Below are 22,591 nucleotides of genomic sequence, written 5' to 3' on the forward strand. Positions count from 1 at the left end.
ACACTAAGTCCTTAAATTATATGGAAAGTCATGTTTATCCATACTGATATACAAACTAAAATATTCCAAATTTCTATAGATACAAAGATCAAATAAACTTGGGCGTGAAGTTTTTTATTTAGAAAACTTAAAAGATATAATCACTTTGGTAAATGATATATCTAATTAACTTATCAATTTAAACTAGCGCTTCTCATCCAAAATTATTTGAATTGCTTACGTATTCAGATATAGTTAATCAAATACCAAATAACATTAACTGTTTCTATTAAACTAAATTCTTAAATTAGATGGAACACCATATTTATCCATATTAATAGACAAACTAAATCTCTATTTCGAATACTCCATTGTAAATTAGGGTAATTATTGATGTAACATTACATTTAAAATTCAAATTTCAAAATTATTTAAATTGAGAAAAATGATTTATATAATACTATATTTTAAAATAAAAAATAGTTTTTATAAATAATTATTTATGTTTTTTTAATGAAAAAATAAAATAATATATTTTTAATTATAATAATTTAATTTAAAACAAAATGACAAGATAATATTATGAAAAACTTACTTTCATTTCTATGGTTTTGTCTAAATCAACGTCATGAAAAGATCAATGAGATACATGAGTTATGGTTGTAGCAATAATAATAGGATCAACACCATGCCTTCTCCAAGTTGAATATAATCCTCATTCATGTAATGAGGTTGTAACCATCTTTTCCACATTGTTATTCATCAATGTTAGTTATTGCAAATACCTCTTTGAAGCAAGCAAAAGACAACTCTTCATGCCAAAGACTCCATACACCTCAATGTCCAAATGATACATAACGAAAGTACAAGACTAATACATGAGATACAAGGCTTAATCAATAAAAATACATGGTTGTACCATAACTCCATATGCCCACTTATGGTTGAATCATCTCAAGGCTCTCCTCAAAACATGCTTGACATCAAGATTAGTTAATCAACTAGACCAAATGATGAATGCAACAATGTTACAGGGTTGATCTTGCTCAAATGAGTGCATACATGGACGATTTAAATTCTCTACTACAATTCATGCTTAACACCATGATTTCTCACCAGGACATGACCCATCATACATAGTACATAGCCATAATAATATAAGTACATGACTGAATCATGCTACCCTACATTCCATACTTGGTTGCAACAATACATTATAACTCTCACTCCAAAGCATGACCAACATCAAGTGTTACTGAAACAATGTATCGAATACAAGGCATGTACATTGACCATTTCAGCGATAATATCAAAGGAACATGTAGAAATGATTGATTGAAGGTATCATCTTCTTCTACACATGGTTGAATAAATGGTCTTCTTTTATGCATGGTTGGGACATAAAATCTTCAACCAATTGTCAATGAGAACCAACAACACATATATGGCTAAAAAAATGTACTATTTCAGTTAGGAAACATGTGTAAGGATGCTACGAATGAATGAGTGAAAGTAATGAATAAAATTATATATAATCCATGCAAACCTCGTACCATGCATAGATCCCCCTAAGCTCATTAAACGTCCAATAGTCAGGTTGATCCCACAGACCTAAATATGAAATGAGGTTCATGAACATATCAAGATGTTGCTACTACAACTCGTACTCAAACAACTTATCATGTTTCCATACTACTACAATACACTCCCTTTGAGGCTATGCACCTCTCATAAAATTTTGTATTCCTTTCTAAATAATCAACTGATGGCTAATGGACTATAGAACGGGGTTAATATCTCTATGTCATAGGCTTCTTCTCTTTCTTCCTCCACACCATGCTAGGTTGCTTCTTTTTATTCTTCTCTAACTTTTTGCTAGGTCTCCTTTGGTTGTGTTGTTGCTTTTGTCATATTTTCTTTGAAGAACTATGCAACATATAGTCTCTCACCATATTGCCAAATTTGTGACATGTATAACACCCCACATGGAAAATATATGAAGCAACAGGATCAAATCTCCTATTTCTCATGATATATATATATATATATATATATATATATATATATATATATATATATATATATATATATATATATATATGCCTCACATGAAATGTGCCTCTCCTCCATGGGCTAGATCTGCAGTCAATTGCCTTATGGCCAGATAGACTGCATGAGTAAAAATAACCATTAAAATCACAATTATACATGATGGATAATCTCCTTGGATGACCATATTGTTGCAATCTATGATCACTATATGTATACACTTTGCTCCTGTAGTTGGTTGCACCATGTCAAAACTTGTGGTAGTTGTAGAACTCTACCTCGTCCATCAAAGGATGAAAGGGGCTTTGATTCCTTTGAAATTTGATAGATTTTTCATAGTCTTGTCTAAGAGAAAATGGTCTTCTAAATGTAGGTGCTCATTAAGGTCTTCTTTTATGTTGTTGTTGGATTTGTTGCTTCCCTTTGCTACTCTTGTTGTTGTTATGGTTTCCTTCAAGCCTTTTTGGATCTACATTGCTATTTTTTCCCATGTTAGTGTCTAATAGTCATAGTGATCAAATGTACTCTTTCATGTTTTTGATAGTGTCTTAGGGTCAAATTATTATATTTTCAAATAAAATTTGACATCTCTCCTAGTTGTCAAAAGGTCCCAAAGTCATTTGTCTAGGTATCATTGTTACTCTGTCCACTTTTTCAAGGTCGCCATCACCCATCATGGTCATGTCATCATTCCCTGTCCTAGGTCATCAAAAGAGTTAGTTGGTCATCATTTAGGTCATGGTCTAGAGTATCCATTTGATGATCGTCATTATACTATTCATCAATATCATTAGGGATTCATGTCATCCATTATGGTCACCATCATGGGACTTAGCAATTAGGGGATAAATTTTGTCAAAAAAATTCCAAGTACATCTATGTCACATGGATATGTAACCTTCCAATTGAAGAAATGATGTTGCAGTACAAATCACATCACCAAGTCATTCTATCAAAATACATATGATGTCATCCCACTATCAAACCAAAATCGAGTTTCTAAGCTATAAAGGAGCATAAAATAGTTTTAAAACCTAATTGCATCCTTCCAAGAGCTCCAAGAACTCCTCTCTACCAGTTTGATACTTTCCATATCCATCAGAATTCCAAATTTCACCACCACTTCTCCTCACATCTGTGTGTTGTGCTTCTAGAGTTATCGTTGCGCTTCTAGAGGTAGTCATTGCGCTTTTCATTTGGAGACAAAAGGGAGGGAAAACAGGTTTCGTTTTCATCACACATGATTCAAGGCCTCTTCAAACCAGTAAGTAAAGCTTCATAAACCATCCATGTAGTCTTCTTTCTTCAAAAATTGATTGAAATCTATCCCTAGGGTTTTGTTGCACTTTCATGCTGTGTTTTTCCTTTTCATGGTATTTTTCTCCTTTTGAGAAGAAATCCCTTGTTTCTGAGACTACACACCCTTAACTACCCTCATGAAATACCCCTTATCATCACCCACACTAAAACTCACTCATTTTATCATTTTCCCTCACAACCCTAGCTAGTTGCTGCGCTTCTGGCCTAGAACTATGTGTCCATTTTTCACCCCTCTTTCCTCAATCAATTTTAGAAATTACACTTCCATTGCCTTCCTCACACATATCCCTACCCCAAATAATTTACTCATAAATTATCCTATCCCCCTTCCCCTTCATTCCTTCTCCTCAAGTTGTTGTGCTTTTAGCTCTATGTCGTTATCCTACAAAAAACGCAACAAGTATTTGCTACACCAACTTCAAGATTTGATTAGGAACAAATGAAAATTTATTTTTGAAACATGGAGATGCTGTTGTTCAAAAGATACCCAAAAACAACAACCTCTCTCAGTTTTTGAATATATGTTTTCATTTGGGAGATATGCCTAAAATACAAGTTGGTACGAGAGAGTCGTTGCGCTTTTGACTCTGTTTTTGGTCATCATTTTCAAAAGCGTTTTATGACCCAATGAAGATGAATTTTAGAAAGAAAAAAAAGGAGTTTTTGGTTAAGGCCATACGCATTCACAATAACCTCCTCCTATTTCTACACTGTTTTCACGGATTGGGAGATATGAAAATGTTATTGGAGGCCTATTTCAGAAAATCAAATTATCCAATTTAATTGCATGTTTTAATCATTCTTTTGTGGCATGGATTCCAAGAATATGTGAATGAATTTAACAAAAATGAGAGAGGTTTTTCTTCAAAACAAACTTATATACAAAAATGTCTCTCTGGTTTCTAAACAATGTTATGTTTAAAGATATATCACTCCATCTTTGATCCTTATTTTTACACAAAATGCAGAAATTTAACCCTACAACCTTTTATAAGAGGGTCAAAATGAAAATTTGCAAGCATGTGGAGATGGATAATGATGCATGGATGTTAGAAAAGTACCTGGAGAATCTTGGAGATTCATATATTTTATAAATTGAAAAAATATTGCCTAATTTTGACCTTTCTACCACTATTGCAGGGCACTCACCGCACTTTTGGGATAGTTTAACTTCAAGGAATTTTTCAAAGGGTTTGGAGCATGTACTTTTAGTTCTTGATGACTCCATGGTGTAGTAGAAATAATCATATTTCCAACCATACCTTTTTTAGCCAATAAATCATCCAGGAAGGCAAACAAAACACTCTCCAAACTTCTGTTGCGCTTCTGCTAATTTACTGTGTTTTTGTGAGTTTGACAGTTTCACTGCTTATAATGGTCAAAGGTCAAACTATATTGATGTAATAGGTTACTTCATGGGTTAATCTAATGTAATTGAGTGTGTTAGGGGTTAAATTGTAAAGAATCTTGTAAATAAATGCTTGGAGAAACAAACTCATTCATTTAGTGTAAAAAGGGAATTGGTTTCTAACTTCCGTAGTATTTGGTAATGGTTAGAGAGAATCATGAGAGAAGTTCCTAGGAAGATGGATTCAACCCATTGGAGGGGGAAACTTTTTTTTCATCCATATGTAGGATGAATGAAGTCAAATGAGGGTTTGGATATTGGAAGCTCATACTTTTGAACCATTGTACTTGATATTGGCAGAAATAATATACAGTTGTACTTATTTTTATGGGATTCTTGTGTTGTGATTAGTGACTCTATTTTTCCTATGTTTTCTTATATATTTGATTATTATCAGCCATCTACCTTCTTCTTATGCTTTATATCATGAGTTTTAAACATAAATCATCATTTTAATGCTCTATTTTGTTTGTGATTAACATTCAATGTTTTCCTTCTAGATGAGTGAATTCATGTTTTTGCCCACTTAAACTCCTACTATATTCTCCTCACCACACTACACTAACAAACCAATATGTTCCATTGGTTGCACCTACCTTCCCCCATCTTATGACTACAACTGATCTTTAGGAATACTTGACCTAGTTCTCAGACCTAGTGCTCTTATCAAACAAACCCTAATCAAACCCTACTGAGCTGGTACCTAGCCTAAAATCCTCATATTCTCTTGTCACTTCCATTGGTTGTGAGGTTGATTTAGAGATATCACTCTCTGATTTAGTAGGGCTAGCTACCAATTCCAAAGTTGGTATGAGGTTACCTCATTTACTTCCTTTCTTAGCCTTGGGAAACTAAGGAACGCTAACATTTTGGTATTTTTTTCGGGGAAGCGAAACGTAACATTTTCCATGGGTATGAAAAAAAGGGATCAGATCTTATTTTCTGATGGTGGACAATGGTCGAACACATATGAAGGTTGAACCATTCACCTAACAACTCCAATCAACTTTCAACCAAATTTGAAGACTCCACTGTTGGATGAACCTTACCAACAGAAACATGAAAAGACAATATGGAAAGATTAGGTATTCAACTTGGACTTTCATCCAAGACATCATGTTCTTTGTCATAAATTATTTCTTCTCTTTTCCTGAGAATGTCAAGAAGGTTTTCCAATGTATACTATATTTGAGAAAAGATCACAAACCTTCATTTGATTCCTTTCCTTTGAAAATTGTGAATCCAAATTCTCCTTACGTTTTTTTATCTTGGTCAAGACCCTTCTTCTGAAACTTATGTTGATCATATTCAACTTGATGAGCCTCAAGGGATAAAGACTAATCTTAGAACTTCTATACATACTCCTATACCTTGTAAAATTCCAGATAGATATAAGCCTCTCATCTTACCTCCTATACTCCATGATTTCCCTTAAAAGTATTACAAATATCTTCCTAGGTTTGATGGAGAATATAGTAACATCACTACTAAAAAACACATTTATAGTTTTGAAATTTTTCTCGACCTTTTTGAGGTTGAAGAAGATGATGTCAGTATCAATATTTTTTCTCTATCTTTACAAGGCGAAGCTAAGAAATGGTCAAAAAATATTCTAGTTGCAAGCATTTTCAGTTTCCATCAGTTTGTGAAATTCTTCCTTGATAAATGGCCAATCAAGAGAAATCCTTTTCTAATTTTAGAATAATATAATCATTTGAAAAGACAGCCAGGAGAAACAGTGCAACACTTTTCTGCCACGTTCAATCAAGTATACTATTCAATGCCTTTTCATATAAAACTCCCTCCTGGTTTAGCTCTCATACACTACCTGGATGCATTTGATCTAGAAATGGTGTTTCAATTGAGAGAAAGGAACACTACAACACTCAAAAAAATGCAGGACAATGCAATAGATGTGGAAGCTAACATGTTGGTCAAAAGGTAAAAGTTGAAGGCAGAAGAAACAGAGAACATAGAGAAGGAGCACCTGACATCTTCAGAAGTGAAACTTGACATTTTGGTAAGAAAAATGGAATAAATGATGCAAAACATCACCATGAGAGATGAATTTTATGTTCAAGAAAACCATGACCCACTTATTTTAGAAGAAGGAAAGGTTGTTGACCCTAACCATTTTCCTACTAATCCTAGTTGCCATACATCATAAAATTATTGTTTTTTGTATTCATTTATGGACAGCCATGAAAATGGATTTGTAGATCAACCTACGGAGAAGAAATCTTCTAATCCAATGTGTATGCTTGATGACATTCCTTATATTGATGATTTACCCAAGTATGATCAGTATGATGATGACTATGTTGTCGAAGTCGAGGCTGACTCTTCAAAGAAATCAATGGCATGTTTTTGGGAGGAGGAAGTTCAATTACAACAACTCAAATATAGCACTCAGCTATGCATAGCAATCATGAAAGCAATGGAGAAAATGCAGAAAATTTTAAAGAAGGTGAAAGGTATTTGCCTTTATGTTTTAATTCATTTCAATTACTGAGAGAAAATTTTCCTAAGATTAGAAATCAATAGTCTTTCAGTTTTGATATTGAGCACAAAAAAGACAATGAACTTCCTGATTGGGGCTCATTACATTTTTGTTTCTCTTCATTTGAAAAAATAAGAGAAAACTATAAGGTTGCCAAGGAAGCAAATAAGCAAGTTGACAGCAGTTGGCAACCTTCTCCTGAAGTTGTTGAGAATGTTGTTTGTAATATAGAGCCTTTTTTCAGTCCACAATCACAGTTACCAAGCAAAATTTAGTTTGAAAATTTAGTTGAAAGTGTGGAACATGAAGAGTTTATACAAGATCATGCAGTTTCATATAAAGAACCGATCCACAATAGGTTACAACAACTTTCTCATATTTTCAATGACCCAATGGGCAATTATATGGACGATCTTTGTATTCAAAATTCTCATCCTTCAGCTAGTTGTGAGTTTGAAGAGAGGGTTGATAAAGATTTAGTTTAGCATTGAGCTTCACTGTCCCTTTCTGCAGGAGTCTCATTACAAAGCTCATCCAAAAATTTATAGTCATATCAAGACATCTACAAGTTATAAGTGCACGAGAGTAAGGATGAAAATAAAATTTTATATTCATGGTATAAATACCACCTAGAGTAGAATTACAATTTGTTGGATGAGCTAAACCTTAGTGCACATTTGTTTGAATACCCTATTGCCAATTTGTTGCAGCCATATGGGAAGATGACTTTTCTTGTATTCATGGATCATGAGCACATGTTCAATAGACACTTTGAGTTTCCTAGCTTTTGTATTTTTTGCCTACTCAAGGAAAGTGTGAGCAGGATTCAAGTAAGTAGCCATTTGTTGGATTGGTTACACTGGAGGGATCATTTCACATGATTGTATATATATCTTCAGCAATTGGGAAGTTATCATCATGATTTGAAGCCTGAAGTGAAGGCCCTAAGATCTCGATGTTCTGCTACCATAAGTAAGTTTTGTCAATAGTCAAGTTGTTGAGTCAAGTAAAGTCATTTTTTGTTTTTCTCAGTTTAGTTAGTCAGTCATTTGAGTGTCAAGTATTTTGTATATGACTCCACTGCCCAATGGATAAGGCTACCTAATCTACGGTGTTCGTGACACCTCCTAAAGGATCCTTCATCCCCATTGGAGCCAATATTAGTTTTTAATAGTCAAAGTGATGAAATTTCCTCTTTCATGTTGTTGATAGGGTCTTAAGGTCAAATTATTATATTTTCAAATAAAATTTGACATCTCTCCTAGTTGTCAAAAGGTCCCAAAGTCATTTGTCTAGGTATCATTGTTACTACCTCCACTTGTTCAAGGTCACCATCACCCATCATGGTCATGTCATAATTCCCTATCCTAGGTCATCAAAGAGTTAGTGGTTCATCATTTAGGTCATGGTCTAGAGTATCCATTTGACGGTCATCATTATACTAGTCCTCAATATCATTAGGGAGTCATGTCATCCATTATGGTCACCATCATGGGAGTTAGCAATTAGGGAATAAAGCTTGTCAAAAAGAATCCAAGTACATATATGTCACATGGAGATGTAACCTTCCTATTGAAGAGATGACGTTGCAGTACAAATCACATCACCAAGTCATTCTATCAAAATACACATGATTTCATCCCACTATTCAGCCAAAATCAAGATTCTAAGATATAAAGGAGAATAAGAGCATTTTAAAACCTCATTTCATCCTTCAAAGAGCTCAAAGAACTCCTCTATACTAGTTTGATACTTTCCATAGCCATCAGAATTCTAAATTTCACCACCACTGCTCCTCTCATCTATTTGTTCCACTTCTGGAGATAGTTGTTGCGCTTTTGGAGGTAGTCGTTGCACTTTTCATCTGGAGACCAAAGGGAGGGAAATAATGTTCAATTTTCTTCACACATGCTTCAAGGCTTATTTAAACCAATAATTAAAGCTTCATAAACCAGCCATGCAATCTTCTTTCCTCAAAAACTGATTTAAATCTATCCTTAGGGTTTTTTTGCGCTTTCTTGTTGTGTTTTCCCTTTTCATGGTCTTTTTCTCCTTTTGGGAATAAATCCCCTTGTTTATGGGACTAAACACCATTAAATATCCTCATCAAACACCCCTTATCATTCCCCACTCTCAAAATCATTCATTTTATCATTTTCGCTCACAACACTAGCTAGTTGTTGCGCTTCTGGCCTAGGACTATGTTTTCCATTTTTCACCCCTCTTCCCTCACTCAATTTGAGAAATTACACTTCCATTGCCTTCTTCAAAAATATCCATACCTCCCAAAATATCCTCATAAATTATCCTATCCCCCTTCCCCTTCATTCCCTCTCCTCAAATTTCTACACTTTTAGCTCTATGTTGATATCCTATAGAAACGCAACAAAGATTTGCTGCGCCAACTTCAAGCTTGGATTCGGAACAAATGGAAATATATTTTTGAAAACTAGAGGTTGTTGTTCATAAAATACCCAAAACAGTAATCTCTCTCAATTTTTGAATATATGTTATGATTTGGGAGATATGCCCAAAATACAAGTTGTTGTAAGAGAGTCGTTACGCTTTTGACTCTGTTTTTGGTCATCATTTTCAAAAGAGGTTTCTGACCAAATGAAGATGAATTTTGGACAACCAAAGGAGGTTTTTGTTAAGTAAAGACCCAATCACAATAATTGCCTTCTTTTTCTACACAGGGTTCATGTATTGGAGGATATTCAAACGTTCTTGGAGGCCTATTTTAGAAAATCAAATTCTACAATTTAATTGCTTATTTTAAGCATTCTTTTGTGGCACGGATTACAACAAGATGGGAATGAATTTCACAAAATGGAGAGAGGTGTTTTTCAAAAAAACTATATAGATAAAAAATTCTCCCAGTTTTGTAAAAAGTGATATTTTTAAATAGATATAACTCCATTTTTTATTCTTATTTTTACAAAAAATACAGAAATTTAACCCTACAAAAACGCAACAAGCACTTGTTGCACTTTTTCTCAGAGGATCAAAATGCAAATTTACAAGAATGTGGAGATGGATAGTGATGCAAGAATGTTAGGAAAGTACCTGGGGAATATTGGATATTGATATATTTTCACAAATCGACAAATAGTGCCTATCTTTTACCTTTCTGCCACTATTGCAGGCCACTCGTTGTGCTTTTGGGATAGTTTGACTTCAAGGCAATTTTAAAAGGGTTTGGAGTAGGTATTTTCAGTTCTTGATGACTCCATGGTGTAGTATACTTAATCATATTTCCAGCCATACCTTTTGCAGCCAAAATCGCATCTGAGAAGGCCTCCAAAACACTTTCCAAACTTATGTTGCGCTTCTGCTAATTTACTATGTTTTTGTGAGTTTGACTGTTTCACTGCTTATAATGGTCAAAGGTCAAACTAGATTGATGTAATAGATTATTTCATGAGTTCATATAATGTAATTAAGTGTGTTATGGGTTAAATTGTAAAGAATCTTGTAAATAAATGTTTGGAGAAGCAAACTCATTTAGTTAGTGTAAAAATGGATTTGGTTTTCCCTAGTATTTGGTAATGGTTAGAGAGAATCATGAGAGCAATTCCTAGGAAGATGGATTCAACCCCTTGGAGGGGCGAACTTGTTTTTCATCTATGTTTAGGCTGAATGAAGTCAAAGGATGGCTTGGATATTTGAAGCTCATACTTTTGAACTAGTGTACTTGATATTGGCAGAAATAATATACAGTTGCAGCTATTTTTATGGGATTATTATGTTGTGATCAATGACTCTATTTTTTATATGTTTTTTTATATATTTTATTATTACTAGCCATATACTTTTTTCTTATTCTTTATATCATTAGTTTTAAACATAAATTATCTTTTTCTCATTAAGACTATGCTATTCTATTATATACATTAAAAGGAAAACAATTACAGTCAAGAGTTCATATTTCTAGAGGCCGAGGATGGCACTCTGGACTTACAGTGCTCAAAAATACCACCCATACAGGGTCCACACCACTAAGACTGAATACCCGCGCAGGGGCCCTATCCTGGAGACAAATCACCCGCGCAGGGGCAGCGTCATTGATACAGAACGCCCACGGTGGGGCGCTACCACTGTGACTGATTGCGCACGCAAAGGCTTTAAACCATTGAGGAACATTGAGAGCAAAAATAGTCATCCCATTCAGGGGCATAGACGAGAAAAAGAAAACCTTCAACCATATCCCTCGCAGGGGCGTAGACAGACATTGAAATATATAATTCGCGAACCAAACAAAGACATTCAAGACATACAGTAAGCCGTTATGGCGATTCATGGAAAAACCAGAGCATCGTCTGAAGGGAAGAGACTGAGCGAGCGGACGACTATTCGTCCGGCTCCTCTTCATAAATCCAGCACATACCTTCTGGGGGGGGCCCAATCGACCTTGGCTTTCTCTGACGAAGGCGCTTCCTGAGTCGTAGGTGGGTCGATGTTCGGCTCTGGGCGATCCTCTGGCAGACCCTCAGCGGCCCTTGAGCTTTCAGCCTGATGAAACTGTGAGCGGGGTGGCTCCCCGCCTTCCTCCTTCGGTTCTTCCAAAAAAAGGACAGAAACATGGGCGTTAATACGAGAATTTCCCTGGGCATTGCTGAAGGAGAAGACCGCGGTTCCAAACGCAGGAAGTGGATTAGAGCCCGAATCAGGATTGCCCGAATCCATGAACTGGATCACCTGGATGGGATGAGCCTCTGCAACTTGGTGGCAGAGACAGCGGCAGCAGCAAGAGGGGGCATTAGCGACTGAGGGACATGAGGATCCGCCTCTGCCAGAGCCTCGACGGCTGATGAGGCGCTGTCGAGGCTTGACCATGATGTCGCTGAAAGCAGGAAAGCGGAACAGAGCAGGGTAAGATGAGAAGGAATGCGTGAAACAACCGTCGCCCACCCTTGCAGACTTGATACCACCCTCAATTGCCAGAGGGGCGCCTTGAACCTTAGCTCTGAGAGCCGACAACCATACTCCCAATTCCAAAATCTGAGTTCGACCCAATGCATGATTTTCCATACCCCCAACATTCTTATGCTCCTCTGCATTGTCTCGATTCTCGTATGCCATAACTGCACACTGCAAACGTAATTGAAGCCCGGACAAGGCAGTGAAGTGCCGTCCTTTCTCGCTCCAGCACTCACGCTTGCAATCCCCGACGGCGGATTGCAGTAAATGCCCTTCTTATGCTCGAGATCGCTCATGGTGACCAGGTGTCATTCCAATATCCTCGGTCGTGTCACCCGCATCCGGGGAGTTTTAAACATAAATTATCATTCTAATGCTCTATTTTATTTGGGATTAGCATTCAATGTTTTCCTTCTGAATAAGTGAATTCATGCTTTTGCTCACTTAAAATCCTACTATATTCTCCTCACCACACAACGATGAAAAACCAATTTGTGCCACTAATTGCACCTACCTTGCCCCATCTTATGAATGCAACTTTTCTTTAGGAATACTTGACCTAGTTCTCAGACCTAGTGCTCTTATCCAACAAACCCTAATCAAACCCTACTAGGCTGATACCTAGCCTAAAATCCTCATATTTTCCAGTCACTTCCATTGGCTATGAGGTTGATTTAGAGAGATCCCTCTCTGATTTAGTAGGGCCAGCTACCAAGTTGAAAGTTGGTATGAGGTTACCTCCTTCGCTTCCTTTCTCAACCTTGGGAAACAAAGGAGTGCTAACATCCTACATGCAAGTTGGACTCTCCCTTTTGAAAACCAAGACTAGATCTATTTAATGGCGATCTTTGGTTCTCAGTAAAACTGTCCAAGGCCTTCGTACTCATTTCCTTCCTTAGTTGGTTGTCCTTTTCTTCAAGCTTCTTTCTCAATGTGAAAACTTCACCTTCAAGTTGTATAGACTCTCCTCTTTTTGATAGCTGCTCATAACTTGTTCAACTCTATTAGATTCTAAAAACTAGGTCCTTAGACTAATAAATCCTCCTTTAGATCCTTCTCTCTTCAATCACAAATCTATAAAAACTTTTCTTGATATTTTCATGCAATGGTTATTCTACTAATTTCAACAAATAAGTTTTCAGTAACCACTAAATTTGACTCATATTCTGCTTGAAGAAGCATTATTTTATTACATTCATCAACATGACTATCTAAATTGGCAAGAATAACATCAAATATGTATAAAAGATATCTTAAAATAAATTCATCTGTAGTTATACCTTTATATATGTTGCGTGGAAGCATACTTGGTTTTGTTGAAGCTTTATTTTCTAATTTTTCAATTGCATCATTCGTATTAGGGAGACTAATCTTCTTTGGATGAGGTTATTTCTTTTTAGAATTTTCTTCTTTTTATTCTTCTTACTCTTCTTCTTGGTCTCTCCAATGTTGGTTATTACCTCAAACAACACTTGTATTTTGTCCCAAATCTCCTTGGAAGATTTTAGATCTCTTATTTTCTCCAAGTTTGCATTATGGAGATTCTCAAAAATGATACGTCTCACTTAAGAAATTTAGTTTATTACTTTAGGTGAAAGTGTATCCTCACCACATCCTTCACAAACTAACCTCCAAATGTTATATCCACAAGCTAATAGTTGAGATTTCACATTTTCATGCCATACCTTGAATATTTTACATTATGATTCCTTTTCTTACAAATCCCGAATCATTCGCTTATTAGAAGCACATCACACTGTAATCCATTAGTATCACATTAACAAATCATATAAACATATAAACATGTGAACAAGTAATCATGAGTAGGAATACATTAACAATACAACATGCACACATAGAGACACAATATATAAGGTGGAAACCCAAAGGGTAAAAATCATTGTCGGTTGATAGTATTCGTCTTCTTCTTCTTATTGTCTTCAAATATTTCTTTTACACATAATCACTCACCACCACTAGTGTTCAAGCCACAACTTGCCATCATGTAAGTTGCTACTCACTCTAGGCCACTACCTATATGAACTTTGTAAGCTACCACTTGAAAGAAGCTACCATTTCCTCGACTTTGCAGGGAACCACCTACTGAAAGCCACCACTCCCAATAAGTCTCGCTCAATCATCGCTAGATGGAAGCCACCATCCCCAGTTCTCAGGCCTCTATCTGAAGGATGAAACTACACCTTGAATATGCAAGCCACCACTTTCTTGGAAAGCAACCACTTTCTCACTGATGGCCCTAACCTTCAAGCTCACCTCATGGACCTCCTTTCATTTATTTTCAAACTATGGCCCATGCATACAATAAACTCATGAATAACAAAATCAAAACCCTACAACACAACCCTGCAATATATATCTTTGCAATACATTCACCTCACACAACAAATCATCTCATCAAATCATACTCAGTCATCACTAATACTCTAGTATTCATAAAAAAACACCTACAACATTGCTACAATAATGAACTCTCTAATAAAAATCCTACAACACAAACACATCAGTAATCTGGTCTTTGATAATTGACTCCATCAGCTACAACAATACATAAACTAATAGCCTTACAAGGCATAGAAACTACTGAATAATACATAGCCCCTGCAATCAAAAACATGTCAGTAACTCCATAGAAATTCCATCACTCTAACTTTGACACAATCAATATTGTTCCATGATTTATGCACACAACTAGAGCTCCATCTCTACAAATAATCCTTTCACACTATGTTGTAGGAGTATCAAACATTTTTTACACCTATATCGCTTCTCTCTCCATTGGCTTTAAATTCTCTACAACATCTCTCTCTCAATGGAACCATCCTCTCCAACATGAAGCTATCTCATATAAATAGATAATCTAAAGTGATTAAACAATAATAACTCAAAGATATGGAGAGACAAACACTCTTGTTCATACTCCAATATTTTTCTCTTTGAATTGATCCACCATCATATTCATCAATGAGAGACTTATATTTGACTCAATCACCTTGTAGAATGTAGACCAACTCAAAATGACTTTAAACTGTCAAAACAATTAGGCAAATACCTTGGGAAATGCTTATGGTAAATTATGTGTGCGCGCAAATCAGAATTTACCTTGTAAAGCTATCTATGTTGGGACAATATAGGCCTCCCGGAGAAGATGTTCACTAGGACAGTATGGGAATCCCAACAAAGATAACAACATCTTCGCTCTATGCACAACCGCTTCCTAAAGAAGATACCTCAAGTCTTCCAGTTTGTATCCTCCTACCACCAAACTTGCAGCTCAACTTAAGGACATAAAAATACATTCCTAAGACATTGTAACACTCATATAAGATCATACATTGGACCAATACAAGGAATAGAAAACTTGATTACAAAGCAGAGAACTAGTTGACATCAATGGAAATGCTATAATTCCAAAAAAATTCTCTTGAAATTAGCTTAGTTTTGCATTTTCATTATAAATTTTCTTTTGGGTGGTTTCATAGGATAAAGCTTAGACCATACATCAGGAAATTTAGGGGAAAGTCTAGTAGATATTTCATATCTTAGTTCACTATATTTTTGGAGATATGCTTTGAGGAATTTGGGGTCCTGAGTTTTCCTAAAAGAAAATCTTAAAATATATAAGTTTGGTATTATTGCCATAAATTTCTTTCTGAGAGATTTTAGACTATAACACTTGGAGGAGATAGAGAAAATATCTCAAGGTAGTTTTGATAGAGATTTTTATTTTGGTCCTCTATAATTTTTGAGATATACTCTATTGAAGATTTAGGTTTGATATAAATAAACAGTGCACAATAACTATTTGAGGAAATGACCAAAAAGATACGGTTTTGTGGTTGGGTTTATGCACAAAGCTAGGTTACACTTTTTGGCAAGAGAGGGTGCATTTTGGGTGAAAAAAAACAACTCAATCGATTCATTTTAAGTGTTCGATCGAGTAATATGTGAACTCTTGATCGAGATGTTTAAGGGCTTAAAGATAGCTCAATCAAGTGTTCAAACAAACCCTCGATCGAGCTCCTATGTAACCCAAGGTTATCTGGGAGCTCGATCGAGAAATAGGCTCGATCAAGCCATGTTTTTGAAATTTCCCACCAATACAACATAGGAGTGGAATTAAAAAAGTGGCTCAATCAAACCTTAAAGCTAGATCGAGCTATAGGCTAAATTGAGCCTTAAATTTAGATCAAGCATTTATTTAACCTCATTAAGGGCTCGATCAAAGGTTTCTTAAACCCTTAATTGAGTTATATGAAATTTTATATCAAGTGCTTGATCGAGTTGCTGAGGGCCTAAAAAACTAAGTTTTAGCTCAACTTCTGTAGATTTCTTTTCAATACCATTTTGTACTTTGGCAGATTTAGGGTAGAATTTATCTTTAAGTCGCGAAGTTGATCATGTTGGATTTGTGAAAGAATCCTCTATCCAATGGCATATGATTTTGACACTTTCACATTCATATGATATTTTTCATCTAATTTCTTTTAAACATAATGCTTGAATTTTTTTTGGACAATTTCAAAGGGATTGAATAAAAAATCAATAACATAAAGTATGCACAATGAAAAAAATTCAAAAAATACCACTATGTTTTTTTACGAGTCCTCTTCAAAAGGGTACTATTAGTTTTTCAATTTATTTAAATAGTTGAAAAAAATATTATGCGAACAATGTGTCTACATAATGCAATTGAAATATTACTTTCCCAACTTCAAAAAATAATAAAAAGTATAATTTTGCATTAAATAATAATAATAATAACTAATATGAAAATCTTAGATCTCTCTATGTAGATCAAGCTCATAAATAAATAAATATATATATATATATATATATATATATATATATATATATATATATATATATATATATATATATATATATAGATATATATATCTTAAAATACACATTTTATACTAAGTTATACTATGGAAACACACACATACCTCTTAAGATGTGTGAAAATTTGCAAGGACAAGCATTTCATTTAATTGAAAATGACAAATTATATGGCACTAGTTTCTTTTGCAAAAAATATCATTGGCACAACAACATAATTATTCACAAATTGTCTTTTTACTCTGAATCAAAATTCACAATGATTATATGAATTTTGAAGGCTTCAATTCAATAAAAGAGAAAAAATTTGAATTTTCATCACCACATTTGGCCCAAAAGTGTAAATCATCTTCATGCATTCACCCATTTATGATTAGACAATGTGTGAGAACTATTTGATAAAATGTTTAGAGAAAATGTGATTCACCATAGCCCTAATGAAGGATTAGGGGTTGGGTGTGTTACAAATTGGTATGAGAGCTAATTTTTAAGCTTGTTAAGAAGAAAAACAATTTATACATTGTATCCTTAATCAAGCATTAAGGCACCAAGTTTGTTACAAAGTGGTATTAGAGTATAGTTCACCACTAGACTTGGGTAGTCTTAAGAACAGATCAAACGAGAGCTCTGGTACTATGTTACAAGGTGGCACCAAATCATTCGTCACATCATGTCTTATCCATGTACTTATATATGTAATCACTCATGACAAGACAAAATCAAATCCAAAAATCTCCTAGTCTACCATGATGCATTATCTTTCACTTTTGGATGTAGGTGATCGGGAGAGAGGAAAAGGCTCTTGAAACTGTGCAAGGTTGAGTTCAAGTCAGGATGCGAGCTCCGGGCACTACCGTGAAAATTGCGCAGAGGTCACTGGGGGACTGAGATGGAAAATCTGGATCAGCAGTGACTGTCCATGGGATCTGGCTCGACTGGAGGGAAGATATGTGCAATTTTTTGAGGGAATTATTGCAGGCAACATAGGGGTTTGCAACAAAACTTACGCAATTTATCCAGGGAGCTAGCAGTGAGATGCAGGAGGCTTTCTTGGAAACATTGTGCAATTTTTTTGGGGACTTGGCAGTGGGCTGCGGGATTTTGCTGGAAAGAACTGCGCAATTACTGGGAGGTTGGCCTCTTGAACATCCTTGCTCAGTTTTTTGGGCTGAGCAGGATGATGGTCAACTGTGTGATTTCTCATGAAAACTGCGTAGTTTTCTGGCTAAGCAGTAGGGCGACTGACCAGGTGACTAGCTAGAAAAATTGCACAATTTTTTGAGGGAGATAGTGACAGACACAGTGTATATCCGTCATGTCTGCGTAGTTTCTTTAGTCAGGAGATTCGGCAAGCCTTGCAGCTTTTGTGAGAATTTTTGTGGGAGTCAGTCCCGAGGTCACTGCCTAGTCAAACTCTTTGGTTGACTAGCTAGAGGCTTGGTTGATGTGCTTGCGGGCAATGCAAATTGAAATGGCTTGCTGAGAAACTTCTGCGATGTTCTGGGTGACAGTCAGTCTAGTCGATTCCAGGATTGCGCATTGTAGGATGCTTGGGAGATAGCCTCAATATCTACACAATTCTGGGCAACATTACATGATCACTAAGCACCGAAACTGCACAATGCAGCTCAGTGAAGGTTTGGTTGGCGGAGGGTGATCTGGTCGTCAAAATTTTAGCAAACTGACCAAGTGTGTGGGCACGTGAACTTGTGCATACACGACCTTGCAAACACACACTCAACATGACTTGATGAAAATACACCTCAAACCATCAAGACAACATATACTCGGTGTGATTGACGGATGGTGCGAGAGAAAAGCGTGAAACTTGTGATAGATCTTTGAACGATCGCGATGACCCTTGCATGAAAATGCATACAACATCGTGTGTGAGTGTGATAGATACGTACATGGCGAACAAACTCAAACAGAACATTCAACATCACTAGAATGAGGTCACAAGCATGACATAGAAATCAACATGCAGAAATGATAGTTGGTCCAACGAGTGAAAAAGAAGAAATAAATGTAGAAGAAACACATAAGATGACTTTTCGCGTTTGCGCACATGTGTGCCACTGAGGATAGGGTGATATGATAATGAAAACTAGTCCTACAAACTCAACTAAGAGGTGTACTTTGAAACATTTTCCTTACCATACTTACCCTCAAGATGATCATGCATTGGATGGAGTTTGCATGTGGTCCTGATGTTTTCAATTACTCAGTTCCTTGGTCCTTCTCCTCAACTCCTTGGAAGAGATTTTAACATGTAGTCACTAAGAGGTAGATCTGCACAATTTCAGCAGATAATGACTGCTAATAGAATGAAATCCTGGGAGGCCTGTCTGCGTAGTTTCTGCATGTAAGACTGACAAGACAACTTGGACAACACTACGCAGTTTTGAGGCTCAAAACACTGCTGTGGAATAGGGGTCTTGGGAGGACACCTCTGCACAATTTTTGAGTGTAGTGCAGCTGGACTACTCTGTGCATTTCTAGAGAGCAGTGTTGACTAGGGCATTTGCAGGCTGCGTGATTTCAGCAGGCAAGGGAGGTTGGTGTCTCTGTGCACTAAGGGGTTTTGGCAGGCAAGGGAGGAAGCTTAATGGTTGCAGAGGCAAAGCACATAGGCCAAGGAAGCTAGATGAGGCTAGATTGCTTGGAAAATGGCTAAGTGTGAGATCAGTGAAACATAGGTAAACATGATAGGACTTCACTGTGATCACACACGGACAATTAGTGACACAACGTAAACCATCTAGAATGCATAATACATACTTTTCTTAATGTAACAACTTTCGTGACAAAATTGCGTGAAGTGAGTGTGAAACATGTCTATATGATGAAAACCACTCATATGCACACAAGTCCCTTGAAGCAACACAACATTTCCTTTGGATGACAAACGACAACCCATATGCCCAAAAATGACACACGTTGTATAAGGATGAGAACACGGACCACTCTTAGGATCAAGGAGGGGAGCTTGAAATCATCAACTTACTAATAAGTGACCTAGGATGATTGATCGCAGGATCCAAGGCAGGCTCTGAAATTTGCATGCGAGCCAAAATTTTGGAGGGTGGTTGTAGCCGCTACAACACTTGGTGACACACTGGTATAACTCTAGCTGTCTGTATGGACCTTGTTTCGTGAAAAGTGAGTCTAACCCTTCCAAAATTATTGTTCGATTATTTGATCATCTTGGTTTCCACACTAGATTGGTTTAAAGATGTAGTCCCTGCCATTCTCTTTATCGATCAGCACACATTCCAAGCCAAGTCAACCCAATTTTTTTGATTGGGGATGAGGGGTATATTGGTGCACAAGTAATATGATAGTCAGAGTTTAAATTTCATGTCTGGTGTTGCTCTGCTACCAACAGACCTGGACATTACCCCAGCAGAGTCACGCAGGAACACAAGCATCACTCTGCTGCCAATGAGCCTGGTTAGTACCCCGATGGACTTACTTGGATCACCTCTCTGTGTAGGAATCCTTCCTCTTCTTTCTCCTTATTTATTTTTTCATAATTTTCATATTTTCATTTTTCATTTTTCAAAGAACTGTGCGTAGTGTTACACAGTATTTTGTCATGCCTCCTGCACTTCCATGTGACATAATCTGAAGTGCCTGAAACATGATCATTATATAGTATACTCATCCATGTATACAACTGAGATCCCTCCTTTAACTTTTCTTGGAAAATGTCTTGATCTTTCCCTGAAGAAATAGCTCTTAAAACCCTAAAATGGGGGTCATCGCTCTTGTGATGCTAAAAACCGCGATGGTCACCTGTTGCATCATGTTTGACCCGCAATGGCATCGCTTTGTTCCCTATCATACCCGCAATGATCCCAAAAAGGTAATTTTCCCAAAGAATATGAGAAGCTTCATGATCTAGAAGCTTTCAAAGCAACGAGCTGGAGGTGGTTTCGCATAGATGAGGTTGAATCCTCCTAACTTGACCTCTTTGTCTTATTGTTATGAGCTACCTCCTTAATATGTGGGCCTAATCCTATCTTTGGATGAGTCCTAACTCCCTCTCCCAACCTATAAATTCCTCCTCTCCCATTCCCAAATGGTTGGTCTGGTGTTGGTCTATGTCCATTTGCACCCTATGCTGAGCTTGTGCTTAGAGGTTATTCATTAGACTTGGAGAAGGATTGTTTGGAGAGTTTCTTAGCTTGGACTTGGATTACCACACAGGGAGAGCCTTTCAACATCAAGGCTATGGTTGTAAGCTTCCCTTTATTCTTTAAATAATATACAATTGTTGGTTCATATTCCCAAAATATATATGTTCATGTATGTATTAGCTTGGCATTCCTTGATCAGCTAAGTAGGTTATTATTGGATTTTTTATTGGTTTTGGCATGCTTTGTTGTCGCTTGATCACTTGTACAGGTACATAAGATCTGAAAGAAGTAGGAACAAGTCTGTGACACAAGCGGTTCGAGGATCTCAACAAAGGAAATCATAATAGCATCAGAGCGAGGCAGGTCATCTCTCTCATTCTAGTTTTCAATTATAATCTAGGAATATGTCTAGTTGATTGTCACTTCAATTTATAAACCCATTCATTAGGCTCGAGGGACCATCTCTGTCCACAAATAGGATTAATCTTGTCATTAGTAGGCACTTATTTATTTCAAAGGCAGAAGAGGGATCCCGACTTATTGAGAGTAGAAGAGGTTGTTCCTTCAGAGAAGTATGTTATGTATACCTCTGACATACTTGTTAAGATTTTCCTCCTCACCTTACTCTACTTGACTGAGCTGACAAGGGTTAACCCAAAACAACCAGCTAGAGTAGGTGGTGTTATTTAGAGCACAAGCATTATGTTTTAACCAAGACTCGCTCTGAATGGAACGTATTTCCCATCAAGGAATCATCGACTAGAGACAAAAATCTCTTCATAAAAGGAGAGGACAATAGATAACCAAGTGTTTATAGTTGTAGAGGTCCTCTTAGATTTTCCTAGCTTATCTCGAGATCCATACATGGTTTCACGAGAGGTTAACCTATGGGTACAAGCAAGTAAAGAAAGTGAAAAGAAAAAAGCAAAAGTAAGCGAGAGAAAAACAAGTAATAAAAGAAAGCATGCAAGAAAACCAAACCATGTAAGCAAAAAAACAAACATGCAAATCAAAAAGAAAAGAAAAGCAAGAAGCAAAGACTATTCCTACTCCTACGCTAAACAATGCATGGGCCTACTCACGTGAAGTGATATTTCCAATGCAGTTACTGGCTCATTGGCTGGCCCATGTTGGTGAAGGAATGGTTAAAAAGAAAGATATGCATGTAAAGAAACAAACAAGAAAGATAGATCAACAAAGAGAACATGATCCAAGTTCTAAAACATCCACAGAATAGAAAAGAGCGAATGCACAAAACAAACACTATGCAAACGTACCATGGTGTTGCGACGCATTACGTGTAGATGGTGAAAACAAACTCTCTTTGGACTATGACATACAAGCGAACATGAGAAATACCAACAACTTATGCTTTGCAAGTGCACTCGTTGTGTAAGATTCCTTCAAATCTTG

Source organism: Pinus tabuliformis, chromosome 8 (assembly GCF_031772625.1).
Source record: "Pinus tabuliformis cultivar Carrire ecotype Pingquan chromosome 8, CPIR1, whole genome shotgun sequence".
Taxonomy (NCBI): Eukaryota; Viridiplantae; Streptophyta; class Pinopsida; order Pinales; family Pinaceae; genus Pinus; species Pinus tabuliformis.